The 15298-nt window shown below is 45.6% G+C and overlaps 1 long non-coding RNA gene across 5 annotated transcripts in view; it reads left to right on the top strand.

The window, feature by feature from the left end:
* Positions 1 to 15298, top strand: part of LOC142022157 (uncharacterized) — a 465994-nt gene that overhangs the window by 413981 nt on the left and 36715 nt on the right. For 4 of the 5 annotated variants that reach the window (XR_012647864.1, XR_012647867.1, XR_012647866.1 and 1 more), the window contains 3 exons: positions 3860 to 4076; positions 6092 to 6289; positions 7622 to 8013. This is a non-coding gene — a long non-coding RNA (uncharacterized LOC142022157). The remainder of the gene's footprint in view (positions 1 to 3859; positions 4077 to 6091; positions 6290 to 7621; positions 8014 to 15298) is intronic. The other variant, XR_012647868.1, reaches the window with a different exon arrangement.

Below are 15298 nucleotides of genomic sequence, written 5' to 3' on the forward strand. Positions count from 1 at the left end.
GGCATTCATTCACAATCTTTTTTACTTTCTAAAGTTCTGATTTAGCAAGTACCAACATGCGTGTCTAATTGTTAAATGAGCATAATGCATTTAATTGCAGCAGGACTACCAGTTAGGCACATGTGGAGCGCCTACCTTGCTGAGTCAGGGGCTTTTTTATGAACATCCAAATGAGCAGAGTTTTATTTACAAATGAGTGCTCGTGGACTACAAAAGCCTCCCAAATACAACCAGGCATAGTCAAAATAAAGTTCCTAACGGACATCTTGAGAAGTTCTTTTTATTATTCTCAAGAGCAGTTTGTTGCACAATTACAATATTACAAATATTACAAAATTACAATATTAGTGTATAATTCATGAATGAAAAAGTGATTCTGTTCCTAAAACTAACTGCGATGAGTTGGATCAAAAGTGCCCTTGGGGTTGTCATCTGGTGTGGTGATCAAGTCACACAGATGATGAACCAGCTCAGCTATAGGTCCATTGAGAGGTCCCATGAAACCAACCTCTAAAAGGCACCAAAACGCCACATAAATCCATATTACTTTGTATAAAAGCTTTATGCGGAAAATGCCCATAAGTTTGTCGTCTTTATCAACAAAGAGATTTGCACAGTGGTTATTCTCCCCCACCCTTGTAACAAATATTTACACTCAGCTTGGTAATTAAAGTGTTTTCATTAAATATAAAAAGTAGGATTTAATCGATTTGCAAGCACAAGCAGACAGATCTAAGTGAGTTACTAAGCCAGAATAAACAAAATGTGCCAGATAAGCCTAATACACTAAGAAACATGTTACGTGCAAATTCTTACCCTAAGCAGTTGTTTTAATCATCTCTTTCAGAAGCTAAGCAGCCTCCTTGCTTGGGCCTGATCCTTCCCCCCATTCAGTCTTAGATGGTTCCAGCAGGCATCTTGTGTGAGAAGTGGGGAGTGGGGGATCGCCTGGTTTCTGGTTACTCTTCAGTTGTTCAGTTCCTCCCGCTCCTTTGTATCATTTTCCCAAAGCGAGAATTCTTTGTGTTCCATTCAATTCTTTTTCTCATCTTAAGTGGAAAAGTACTAGATCCGAAATTAGTTCCTGCATCAAGTAGCATGGTTGTCTCATGGTTCAGTCTGGGCTTACAGGAGTAACAAACGAAAGGTCATTGACCTGATCACTGAGCCATCAAGTTTTTAAAGTATCACTAATGTCTTTTACTAGAATACCTGAAGTAATAGAACAGGTTCTCTCTTAATACTAATAACATACAACAAAGATACATGCACAAAAATAGAATATACACAATCGGGGGTCATAGGTTCGCGAATGAAAGACTACATGACCTGTTTTGCGTCAAGAATCTTTGAGTTATGCATACAAATATTCATAAGCCAATTGTCAGAAAGCATGGGTGGGTGATACTAACACTGACCAATCAGGGAATGGAAGCAATGCCAGTTTACTTAGCTGACCAGTTCCTTGGGATGAATAATCAAAGATAAATATGCATAATAGTAGGCTGTAGTATTAGTAGGCATCCTTCAGTCTATGGGTAATGCTCATTTTGTAAACAAGCTATAGGCTGAAATGTGAGCACTCAGTGTTTAGCAAACAATTATGAGTAATGACTCATCAGACTAACAAAAAAATGGTTTGCAGCTATACCACATGTAAAGAGTAAAACAAACTATTATTTGCCCTCTTATACCCTGCTACTTATGCCAGCCTTCATTGCCCATTCTTTATGTTTTCAAACAAATACCTTTGTACTTTTTTCCCATGCTGCCCCTGAACCATGGCAGGAGCTCCCTGTTGCACTCTGCAAAGTCTCACTGCAGTTCAGATTTCTCAGTACATCTTACCTATACCACAGTGCCTACCAAATAATCTTACAATTAGTCAGTGTATGCAATTATAACTGTTTACCCCTCCAATCAATCATCTCAGTTATTTAGTATGCCCTCCATTTTTTTTCTGTTGACCTCTTGTCCTTGTTTTAGATTATGTAGTACTCTGCAGGGATGGGGCTACATTCATCTAAAACTTTATTTTTAATGAATAATTACACCAGTTCTAATTGTGAGCCATGGCATTGGGCAGAAAAACTGAGCAGTGCTAAACATTTTCTAAATCACAGCTGGCTGCCTTCTTTTAAATAAGGTAACTTTTCCAGATAGCATTGAAAGACAGAAGCTCAGATGAAACCCACAGCTCTAGTAACTGGCACTAAGTAAGCCAGGAATTTCACAGATCGTTGGGGAAGCAAGTTGGCAAAGACCAAAGAATCCCCCCCAGAGAGGTAGGTATGTGGTAGGTGCAGGAGAGAAAAGGCAGCATAGAACTGTCTCTGTAGCTCCAGCCCTGGAGCACCTATGGGAAAAATTAGTAGATGCTGAGCTGCGTCTAGCAGCCAAGCCCCTGCCACCCCCCGCCCTCAATACCCCTCACCCACTGGTGGCCTCTGCAGACCAACTCCTGCCCTCCCAGTGCTTTTGGAGCACTGTGAACAGCTGATTCACAGCATTCTGGAAGCCCCAGGATGGAGGGGAATGAGCAGGCACAGGGCACACGTAGAGGCGGAGGTGCGGAGGAGGGTGGAAAGAGGAAGAGTTGGATGGAGGCTTGAGGGAAGGGGTGGGATAAGGTAGGGGTAGACCAGGGTGGGACTAGTTGGGTGGTTAGGGGAAGGGGTGGAGCTTGTGCGGGATAGGAAGGGGTGTTGAGCACCCCCAGCTAGAAGTCAAGCTGGTGCTTATGAAGGATGGTCTTCAATATGTATGCTGTGGCTGATGTACGCAGCCTTTGCTTACCAGTGTCGGTCTGTGCTATTATGCTGACTTGTGCAGTTAAAAGTGTGCCGGTATTGAAACCCCAGGAATTTTCTTAGAGGTGTGTTGCTTAAAAGGCATGTTTTAATTGTGAGTCTAGTCTGTTCCATGGGGAGAGGGTTATCTGAGCTTCTCTGGAACTAAAACCAAGGAGCGGAGGCAAGTCAACCAGATTGTAAACCACAGGCACACGTGGTTCAAAGTGGATTCTCAAGACACCAACTGTCACAAGAATATTTGGCTTAAATACCTGGCATTTAAACTGACTCAGGCCCTCTTTCTGATCCAGCATATGGGGAGGTCCCGCTGTCCCAGGGGACCCCAATCCCAACCAGCAGAAGCTTTAGAAAGCTTTTGGCCCCATAGGAGCCCCCATAAGGTTGATAGATGATGCTTGGTACACTGTTAGCATGCCTATGGGAATGTTTATTGGGTTTTGCCTTTCTATTGTTTCTTTCTAATGCTTTAAATTAAGAATAGATGTGCTTGCTAAGAGAGAGATGTGGGGTGGTTGGTCATAGCCCTTGGAGAGAAAACAGAGACTCGGTGGGTTTTTAGCACACTGGCTTTCTGGGGATGTTGACGTAGACGACAGGGAGCTGTGCAGCACTATAGTCCCACAGCAGGAGTGCATGAGACCAAAGTGAGATGCGTGAGACCAAGCGAGGTGAGGACAGAGAGCTGGAAACCTTTCAGTGTTGGTCCATGAGGGACCTCGGAGGAAGGAACGTTGGCGCAGTTACCATGAAATTGTAATGTGTGTGATGGCAGCTGGGGAACCAAGGCACTGAGTTTCTGTGTTACAAGTGATGGAAAGGCAGCTTGACCTGGCTCCATCCCAGGGCCTGCACCCACTCCACCTCTCTCCCAAATCCCTGTCTAACCCACCTCTTCCCATCCCTCTTCTGTCCCTTCCTGACCCACTCATCTCTCCCACCTCCATACCATTTGCTGCTAAACAGCTGATCAGGATGGATGAGAGGTGCTGGGAGGATGGAAGAGAAGCTGATCCATGGGGCTGACCACTCACTATTTTTTGTTGTAGGTGCTTCAGCTCCAGACCACCATGGAGTCGGTGCCCTTGACACTGTGAATGGCCATACGTACCCATGTCTGGAAAACCAAGTGCTATAGAAGGAAAAGCACAGAGGGAGCACAAAGGTTTCACAGCTGCTTTGGGAAAGGAATAGCAAAAAGAGGAAGGGGAAAACAAGCTATGAACCACTGAAGGAAGACCAGCTGCATGACTTATGCAGGGAAAGGTAGTTTAGCATTCGGGAGCAGAAAAAGGCACCACTGCTTGCCTGGTTATACTTTCAGGCCCAGAAAAGACTCATCAGCCCACAACAGTGACAGAGAGCTCAGCAGATGTTGTGGGGAGGGGAGGGGAATAGGAATGTTGGCAACAACTCCCTAAAGCAGGGGTGGGGGGAATCTACAGCACGTGGGCTGGGTCCGGCTTGACTTGGTCCACAAGATTCCAGGCTCCCAGAAAAGCTGGGGGGTGTTTTTGGTTTTCTTGCTTCTCACTTGCACATGGCCCACGACTAATTTTTCTGTGGGTCAGTGCCCCCCCACCCCCCGACCTCCAAAAGTTTCCCTACCCCTGCCCTAAAGGGAAGAGGCTGACAGAGGTAGCACCCTTGCTCCACTCCGATCAAATACATCAATCCAACTGAGCTCGTGGACGGATCCACAGGAAAACCAAGAGCAGAGCTGGCTAGGATCTGGCAACCATTAACTGGGAGTCCTCAAAGGGCCATGGAGAGGGAATACGGAGAGAGTTACCCTGAAACTACACCAGACAAGAAACTTTTTGTGGATTGGTTGGATGGTCCTTGTTAAGATGCTGATCTCCTCATATTGCGCATCCACAAATAGTCCTAGTGGCTTCGAGGCAGCTGCTCATGGAGCAAGTATTGTGCTTCAGGACTCAGAGTGGTCACAGTCTGGCTTTCTGTCCAAAGGGCCTGAATCCACTGACTTTCTTGGGAAGTGAAGAGGCCCATCCCCCACTTGGGACTGGCGACAAATTGAAAGCAGAGTTGACAAAGGAGTCTGGGCCAGAAAGTTGTGGGGGCGGGGTGGCTGAGGGCAGGACTGCAGAGTTATTTGCCTACTCAGGGGCCCAAGTTCACTTGGCAATGGCTCAGATTGCTGAGAGGTTCTTTATCTGCACACAGTTCATGGAGTAGCTAACTCTGGGAGGCATGTTTTATTGACTTGGTTCCACTCCTATTTGCAAGCATCTGCTAATCCATTGGCCCATTGTAAACAAAATTTTAATGCGAGGGATATGACACCAATAGATAATAATGCTGACTTCTCTGGGATCCTGTAGTTGGCTAGTGTCACTGAGAATTTTTATAATACATCTATTCAAAATAGTATGTTTCAATTTACAGGATATCTTTTTTTTTTAACTTGACAAGCTCCAGCTGCTTCACAAATAAAGACTGATAAAGCCACAAATGTAGATAACTGAGTGCTTTGAGTAACTTGGCTAAGCTCATATAGCAAGTCAGTAGCAGAAATAGGAATGGCCTCCCTCCCACCAGCCCCTACAAAGCTTCCAGTTCCCATTCTTCCAGCCATTAGTTTCCATGCCTAGAAATACAGAATGCTCCGCTTCCTGGATTATGGTGATCCCACACCATTGCATAGCCATATATTTCTAGGTTCTCACAGCCCATCTATAGTCTGACATTGATATTTACACTGATGATTTCCTGGGGCCAGTGCAAATCAGAGAATTGTGCTGATGGCTGCACCGACCAGCGTCTGGAAATTGGCAGATAATGTATAAAACTTTGTATGCGCATCAAAGGTTTTCTCTGATGATTCTACAGCTGAGCATGACCTTATCAGGAAAAATTGCTAACGATCCGGTGACTGTATTTTATTTTAAAGGCTTTCATTTATCTGCCTCTGTCTTCCCATATAGTGACACCTAATCACTTCTGGGAACCTCTGTCATTTACTATTGACCAAGTGCTGTAATCAGTCAGTTCCTGTGTAATTTCAGAGAGTCACGGGTGACTAACATCCTTTCCCAAATAAGAGCCCCGAAGCCTTCACCCCAGTCCTTTGTGATACTATAAGGGTTTGCCCATTTATTTCTGAGTTCAGCATTTCAAAGAGCTTAGCGGGCTGTTTCCTGTGTCAGTACTGCCTTACGTACATCATAAGCGCAACAATATAAAGAGAGCATGACACTCACATGTGTCCTGGCTGCACAAACAACACTTGTTGTTTTCTCTTTTTTTCCCCCATGCAGCAGTCACATTGCAACACAAGTAACCACGCTACCGCAAACATGTTAGCGCAGCCACGCTACTTGCTTTGGAAACGGCTGTTATATGTTCTCATATGAGTCAACCGCTCACCACCAAGACTTACTTCACTCATTTCTCAATAACGGCAACACTATGTTGGACTTTGGATGCACTTTGGCTTTTTCAGAACGCTTAGCAAAGTAAGTAATAATGCCCCTGTGTTTCAGGTGTAGAAACTAAATTACACAGAGAGGAAGCGGTTTGCCTAAGGCTACACTGAGCATTAATGTCAACCAAGAACAGAACTCACAACAGTTTCAGTTGACTATTAGGATTAGACCACATTGTCTTTTTAACGTCATTTCTATAATGGTATTTTGGCTGGCTTTCTCCATTCAGTCAGTCTCCATTTACAGTGCAGGCAAATTTTTGAGGTGCATTTAATTTTCTCTGCCACACTTAATCCTCATGTTACCCCTTTACTGAGGCAATTAAACCTATTTCCGATCCATTTGGTTAGGGTTGAAAGTTATATTTTTAGTGATAGTTTTTCAAGGGCTTCGTGTGTTGGTTCTTTTGCAGTTATGAGGTTTAATTCATGCCTGTGTTCTAGCTCATACTGCACTCTCAGTACCTGTAACAGCAACGAAGGGTCCTGTGGCACCTTATAGACTAACAGAAAAGTTTTGAGCATGAGCTTTCATGAGCACAGACTCACTTCATCAGATGCTGGTCTTGGAAATCTGCAGGGCCAGTTATAAATTAGCCAGAGCAAGGGTGGGGATAACAGGGTTAGCTCAGTCAGCATGGGTGAGGCTTACTACCAGCAGTTGATCTGGAGGTGTGAACACCAAGGGAGGGGAATCTGCTTCTGTATTTACCCAGCCATTCGCAGTCTTGGTGTGGGAGGGGTAGCCATGTTAGTCTGGATCTGTAACAGCAACAAAGGGTCCTGTGGCACTGTTGAGACTAACAGAAAAGTTTTGAGCATGAGCTTTCGTGAGCACAGAGCTCAGTACCTGGTTTATTCTCACCCCTGGAAAGCAAGAAAAACCATGGGGCCTTCCAGTGGTCTGGAGGAGAATTAGGCCCAGGTTTGTGAGGTGCTAGGTGATTCTAGCATGCATCCTTGAAATCCCTTTGTATAATAAGAAAAGTGATGTAAACCCACTGCTGCCCATGAAAACCACCCCCCCCCTCACACCAATGTGCTTGTGCCTGGGACACAGAAGCCTTAATTCCCTGTTCTGCCAAAGACTTTCTGTTTGGCCAATTGGGCCAATTTTCCTGTGTGTCAGCTCCCTCCCTGTAAAATGGGCATAATTCCCTCCCTCACAAGATTACAATGAGGAGAATCATGTGAAAGAAAATAGGGGCCCAGATGCTGTGGTAGTGGGGCCATGCCCAGGATAAACAGATAGATTGCAGTGGGATTTGGGACCAGTTCCACTGTGAATTCTTGTCTCTGAATCAGATGCACAACCGAATCCCCGTTCAATTATGAGGCAATGATTTTTTTTTTATAAACCCAGTGTTCTGGCCTCTTCAAATCACAAGCTATGGACAGTCATAAATAGATGCCTGAGCTACATCCTTCACATCAAATGGAAAGACTTGGTTACAAATGAGGAGCTTTGGAACAGACTGGGTCAAGAACCACTTGACATTCAAATAAAGAGAAGAAAGTGGGGCTGGCGAGGCAATGCTCTCAGAAAACCATCATCCAGCAGAGTCCGTCAAGCTCTCCATTGGAACCGGCAAGGAAAACACAAAAGAGGACAATGTGGAGAAAGTCTATTAAGCTTGAAAGACAACAGGCTGGGTACTCCTGGAGTCAGGCAGCAGTTTTGTTCCAAGACGAAGTAAAGTGGCAGAGACTTGTAGATGACCTATGCTCCACCCAGAGTACAAAGGTTTGTGTCAAGTAAGTCAAATCAAGTTCTGGCTTCTTAAATAAGGGATAGAGCACTAGAAAAAATGGGGTGGAGTGGGGTAACCCATGGAAGGGTCATCAAGTCCTGCCCCCCACACTTATGGCAGGACCAGCCACCATCTAGCCCAGTGCTTCTTAAACTACGTCCTGCAAAACATTGGTGTTCCATGAACAACTCTCAGGTGTGCCACAAGCATTTGGAAAAATAATTCAAAGTTTTATAATAACCATTTTACTAGGTCAACTGTAATGGAAAATACTGAAATGTAATTTTATTACTACAGCTCGCAAGAGTGGGAATAGTCTGGCAACACAGCCAAGCTGCCTAACATTGTGCTAGCCTCGCCTCTCCTCTAATCATCTTCTCCTGTCTATACAGCGGAGTAGCAGCGAGCAAAAGTTTCATAGGTGTTCCACATAAAAAATATTATTGTTTGGTATTCCGCGGTCTCAAACACGGATCTTGCCCATCTCTGACAGATGTTCGTCTAACTTGTTCTTAAAGAATAAAACCTTCAGTGCTGGAGATTTCACAACCTACCTCTGCTCACACACGTCTCCCTCTGCCCCACTTCTGGCTAGTATTTTAGCCCACATCTTTTGCTGTGTTCCTGGTATCAGAAATGGTAGTCCTGTCGTTTGTAACACACTTTGGGGATTCATGAGACAGAGGTCTAAGAAAATGATGGCTCATTTAATGTCCCTTAAACATTATTTCCCTCCCAGCGTCTCCTCTAAATTTCCAAACCCTCAACTAAGACTGCCACTAAATCCTTTAGGGGTGCAGACACTCAATGCTTCTGAGCTGCAAGGCCATGTGTGACAGTACCTAGATGTACTGAATACTTTAGGTGCACCACTGAGGCCTGGAAGGAGTGGTGCAGAATCACACAGCCCCAGTGGGCAACTTCAGAAGCCACAGCCTTTCTCTGAGCAGCCTGATGAGTATTAGTTAAGATGCTTGCTCCACTTTTTGGTGGCCTGTGAAAGGGACTGGCCCAGTGCCGGGAGGAGGCTGCACCATCCTTCAAGCACTACAGGATACTGAAGGGAGGGGTCAGAACCATTAACTGACTCCTTGGTCTATGTGAGTGGCTACAGAGAGAGTCTTTTTGTGCCCTCACCCTTCCGTGCACACCAGTGCAGGGTCTGGGTCCAAGCTGGCCTACACAGTACAACAGATTATAGGGACAATCTCCCTGTTTCCGCACCTGGCCACGTCCTTATCTGCTCCTTTGGGACAGGTCCTTTCCCAAGCACGTCAGAAAGGTTAAGGGGGTAGAAACTACATAAAGGACCAGAAGGGTGGCTTTAATAACATTGTGAAACATTAGGAATTCATATCCCCTTATCAGTTTTTGCTGCAAGGAGCATATTCTAGACTCCTTTCTGCTTCTGAGGATAGAGACCATCAATGCAATTGCTGAATGCAATCCCTGAAAAGTATGGATGCTGTCGAATTTCAAACCCATTTGAACAGCAGAGTCAGAAGGGTCCACACTGTGGTTGGGAATGATGTAAAAATAGGGGGCGTGGCAGAGCAGAACTGACTGCCTCGTTCAGGGCTGTCTCTTAGACTATGACCAGGACCAGATGCTTCAAAGGAAGTGGCAAGAAACTACATCAGTCATATTGTACCCTACCCAAAGGGGAAAAGTCTTCCTCACGCTGACCACTAGTAGCTAATTTATGCTCTGTGCTGTGCATGTGCCTCCCTTTTTGAAAATCCTATCTAACATGACTGTGGATATTATTATGCACATAAATGCACAATACAGTGAATATGGGACGAGGACTAGACAGGGATAGGGAAAAACCCTTATGAAAAGGTAGTTTGCTGTCTATCTACATAGGTTTATTTAAGGGTGGCCATCCGCATGGTAATTGGCCATCTGTGCTCTGTATAAGGAATGAGCCACTGGATCAGGCTATTTTTTTATTTCCGTGATCTACATAACTGAAAAAAAATTCAGGAACTAGCTCAATTTTTAAAGGAGAAGAAATGCCTGAGAGTTTGGGCCCCAAATGCTCCATTATCTGCCACTGCTTTAGAAGACCAGGCAGTTGGCATAAAATTGCCAAGCACACTGCCTCATGAAAGCCAAAGACCAGCATCATCTGTCTCAGGAACTCCTTTGGTAAAAGGTGCATGAGCATATATGAGTTTGCTCACCGGACTAGCAGCATTTGATGCTAAACTTCCGCCTCTGAAAAAATCTTTTCTGTGGGCACTGACACTTTGCCGTCATACCCTTTTCCTCACAAGCAGGAGAGTTGCCAGCTGTAATTCTCCACCCCAGCCATCAGTCAGCCTGATATTACCACTGTAAACACCACATTTGTCAACCTCTAATAGTTTTCTGCAATCAGGGCATGATGGATTAGCCTTCAATTAAAATGAATGCTCAGACTGCATCAGTCTGAGAGAGCCCAATGTGGTATCAGGCTGTGATCAGCTTGCTCTTCTGATATTCCCATGTCCAAACCCTTTGGGGGTATTTTTGAAGCTACTTTTGAAACCAGGAGGGTGGAAAGAAGGGGGAAATATCAGCTGAAAGAATAATATTGCTTGGCATTTCACAGCACTTACGGTACATTCAAGGTTCTCAACACATTTTTTACTCACAGTAATTAATTCTTACAAGCCCTCTGTGAGGCAAGTAACTACAAAGCAGAAATCAATGCTATCATGTGACACGTCTAAAGTTACATAATAAAAGAATTGCACAGCAAAGCTCCCAACAAGGTCTTACACGCCTGTTTTGAGGATTTAAGTGATACATATGCCATTTGCTGGCCCAGGCAAACCTCAAGGAATCCCTCACAACTGCCCTTGATCTCAAACAATGCAAAACCTTGGGAGGGCCATGCTAACAAAAGCTTTGTTGTGTTACACCCAAAGTATGTATCAATTCTAAGGCCCTCTTCTACCAGCTATGCATGAATCATGTTCTGACTCAGTTTCTGAGGCGGATAAGAGCTGATTGCCTGTGATAATACCCAGTGGGTTATTAGTCTCTGCTACACGACAGAAAAGATATTGCTTTCCACTGTCATGAAGCCTTAGTTCAGATGAATGGAGTAACGCAGCATATACATTTCTTTGGAGGAAAGAGCCTTTTCAAATAGGCACCGTGGTCTGTTTTAAAGGCCCAACACTTGAAGAAAGTAAATTGGGCGTGCCTGTGTTTAAAGGCTCCATGGGTCAGGCACCTGCCTCAAGAATCAGAAAGCAGAGCCCGGGAAATGACTGTGCGTGCTCTTTCATGCACACTGGGCAGAATTCAGCCCCATGTAGTAGGCCAGCAAGAGGCCGAAGCACCGCTTAAGCCTTCAAAGTAGGGATTATGTGGGACTTGAGTGTGGCCTGGATCTGCTGCAGGGTGGGGTTGCATTTCACCAATAGACCCTTTTTTTTTTTTTTTTTTTTTTTTTTTTTTTTTTTTTGTGTGGTTTCTACTTCGATTGCCTGGGGAGCTAAACACCCCTCGTGCAGCGCCAGTAATGTAATAAGAGCCTCTCCCACACCAGCTAATAAGTCCAGTAAGTTCACGTTTCTGAATCCAATAGCTCTGTTTTGCCAGTTAACATTCTAATTTTGTTGACATCCCAAGTTCCATTTGCTCTCTTAATTTATCGACACTTTTTTTTTCAAGTTTGCTTTGCTTTTTCCACTTGAGCCTCACAAAGGCATTTACTCGCAATAGGCAAGGAGGGTGAGGTAAGATCTGTTGGTGCAGAGCCACTCAGCGCTCTGCTTCAGAATACGTTTACCCAAAAACCTCTGCTTGTCTGATTTGTTATCTGAGCGGGTGGTGGCCTGCTTAGCATCCCCTGAATTTCGTTTAGCCCCTCCTAGCAATTCACAGAGCTTTGCTAGGTATGATATGGAAATGCCAGTGGTGGCTGCTTTACTAGTAGAGTATTGTCCTGCTGTCATGTCCTTCGTTCCGCCACATCTGACAAGGCCATGAATGGACACTCAGGCCTCTGGCTGGATTCCACTGGTGCATGTCTCTTCCAGGGCTCCAAAGAGGGAAAACCACAAAGCAAAGGAAAAACAAGCAGTCCCAGTCATGATATGGGCCTCTTTTCCTTCAGGGACCACCTGGCAAACTAAAGTCTAGCTCAGTGTCCTCAACCAACTACCAGGATGTCTCTCCCACAGGCAGGATGGTGCCAATGTGCCACAGGTGGGTGACCTGTGTGACATGGGGGGGTCATCATCCATGCCTTCTGCCTTCAGTGCCTGGACCTGGTGGTGAGGTGCATCACTGAGAGTGCCACGCAGGGCATGATCAGGAAGTGCATTGCCAGAAGCCCCTCCAAGCAGGATATCACTATGTACCTCACTGGCTCCCTGGAGGCCATGTTTGGGAGAGAGGGGAAAGTCATGTCATTGTTACGTCCCACGCCTGCAATCCCTCATACTACCTCAGACATATTGCAAGGTGCATCAGGAGATGGGAGTCCCTCTGCCATGCGTCCAGCCCTTGGACCATACCGTCATCACAACACCTGCCCGAACTACGTTGGAGAAGACCCTGGAGCAAAGCTGGCCTGTTGACCCTGAGGCGCATTGCTGTTGACTCCATTGTCCCTGCAATGGACAGCCACCGGTGACATGACATCACTGTGACCATTGTGACCAGGAGAAGAAGAAGGTCATCAGGACTGGACATCTCAGTGCTCTTTGAGAACAGGACCCTGGCTCTCCACAGGGTCTGAGCTTGGATGTTTGAGATGTATACCGCACTGGCAGACATCCTGAGCTCCGAGGGCTATCCAGCTCCATGCCCTGATCGTGGCATCCCTGATCACATGAGACCTCCACAACAACCTGGTGCCATGAGCATGTGGTGTTGGTTGGTGATACGCCCAGGTCATGAGGCAGTTGCTGGTGTCCAGCGACATCTGATGGTCGAGAGACTCTACGCTGAGCATGTCATTGGCCACTGGTGGTAGCAGGATGAGTGGCTGAGACTACAAGCGGGGGACATGACCAGGGAAATCACCTTCTTCCTTCCATAACAGACTATATACCTTTCCACAGGAGCCTCATGGGACTGCCAAAAGCCACAGTCGGGGAAATTACCTGCTTCCTTCCCTAACAGACGATAGATCTTTCCAGAGAAAACACACAAGCCAGTGACGGACCAAGGGCCACACTCCACCCATGTGCCTATGTGTTTTATTGCCACAGTCTGTGACTCTATACGCTTTATGGGTGGTGCCCCTGAAAACACCAATTTGGTGACATTCCTAAAGCTCACCCACCTTAATCTGGGACAATGCTGGTTGTGTACTCTATGTATCTCATAAACTATGTAAACCAATAGTTGCAATTCTTCATAACCCAACCTTGACCCCAGATTTACAGTGCTTTCCTTTTAAATGTCTACCATGGAAGCTTTATTTGAAACATTAGCTTTAATAAAATGTTTCAATCTGTTCTTGCTTTGGAAGACAGCCAGCCTTCCTCTAAGGGGCCTTGAACAATTGTTGTCAAGGTGTTCACAGTCCTTGATTGGTTTGGACCAAAAGAAGAAGGAACGAACCAGCTACGGTATTACAAAGTAACAGCAAAGACAATTTTACTGAGCAATCTAGCAGCTGCTGCAAATTACCAAGGGGCATTTCCAAAGTATACTAACTAACGAACACAGGTTGAGGTACATTAAGTCATAAAACTTAAACTAAAATCTTCATCTAAACTTAGACCTAGAGGGACAACTGACTGCAAAGACTACCTACCCTTGCTGCAAGACAATCAGGCAGTCAAGCCCTGGAGCTGTTTTGTTTGCTTATTTTATTCATATTTATGCTTAAATAAGCACAAGGCCTGAGCGTTTGGCATTTTCTGTATCTGAGAAAATACTTTCATAAATACCCAGAAAGAGGGCCCATTGTTAGCTGGGAGGTTGCCATCACTAGACAACCATCCAAGGGTTATTCCTCATCATGAAACATAGGCTGTGGGTGCCAGTTTGCACAGAGTACTGACAATATCAAACAGTGATAAAGAATGTTTGTATCTGTTAAGAAGTCCTGGCAAGACTGAAACAGGAAAATGACTGCATGTAGAGGGATGGAGGACCCTTTTAGAACGCCCTCCCTTAGGAGAATGCAGAAGGTGTGGAGTCAGTGATGAGGAATTAGCCCACAACAAATTTAGTGGAGTATTGAGAGAGGTTTCTCACCCCACAAGATAGTATGGGTTTGGGTTCTTTAAATATAAATAAATACATGGCGATAGACCTAGCTCATAAAGCTGGAAGGGCCCTTGAGAGGTCATTGAGTCTAGCACCCTGCTTTCACACAGGACCTGTTACACTTCCTGACATTTAAAAAAAAAACAAAACTATTTGCCCCAGAGCCTTAAATGGACCCATCAAGGATTGAACTCACAACCCTGGATAGTAACAGAGAGGTAGCCATGTTAGTCTGCACTCCAGCAAAATAAAGCAGCTTGGGTTTGTGGAGTAAAAGCACTTCGAGTAGTGTGGGCACTTCAAAGTGCCCACAACTATATGCAGAATCATAGGGCTGGAAGGGACCTCAGGAGTTCATCTAGTTCAGCCCCCTGCTTCAAGCAGGATCAACCCCCACTGTGTCATCCCAGCCAGGACCTTGTCAAGCCAGGACTTAAAGGCTACGTCTACACGAGCCCCAGACTTCGAAATGGCCACGCAAATGGCCATTTCGATGTTTACTAATGACGCGCTGAAATACATATTCAGCGCTTCATTAGCATGCGGGCGGCAGCGGCACTTTGAAATTGACGCGGCTTGCCGCCGCCCGTCTCGTCCAGACGGGGCTCCTTTTCGAAAGGACACCGCCTACTTCGAAGTCCATGAGCTCATGGGAATAAGGGGACTTCAAAGTAGGCGGGGTCCTTTTGAAAAGGAGCCCCGTCTGGACGAGACGCGTGGCAGCAAGCCGCGTCAATTTCGAAGTGCCGCTGCCGCCCGCATGCAAACGAAGCGCTGAATATGTATTTCAGCGCTTCATTAGTAAACTTCAAAATGGCCATTTGCGTGGCCATTTCGAAGTTTGGGGCTCGTGTAGACACGGCCAAAAACCTCAAGGGATGGAGAATCCACTACCTCTCTAGGCAACGCATTCCAGTGCTTCACCACCCGCCTGGTGAAGCAGTTTTTCCTAATATCTAACCTACACCTCTCCCTCTTCAGCTTTGGATCATTACTGCTTGTTCTGCCATCTGACACCACTGAGAACAGTTTCTCACCTTCCTCTTTAGAGCTCCCCTTCAGGA

The sequence above is a fragment of the Carettochelys insculpta genome, chromosome 17, assembly GCF_033958435.1.
Source record: "Carettochelys insculpta isolate YL-2023 chromosome 17, ASM3395843v1, whole genome shotgun sequence".
In the NCBI taxonomy this organism is placed as follows: domain Eukaryota; kingdom Metazoa; phylum Chordata; order Testudines; family Carettochelyidae; genus Carettochelys; species Carettochelys insculpta.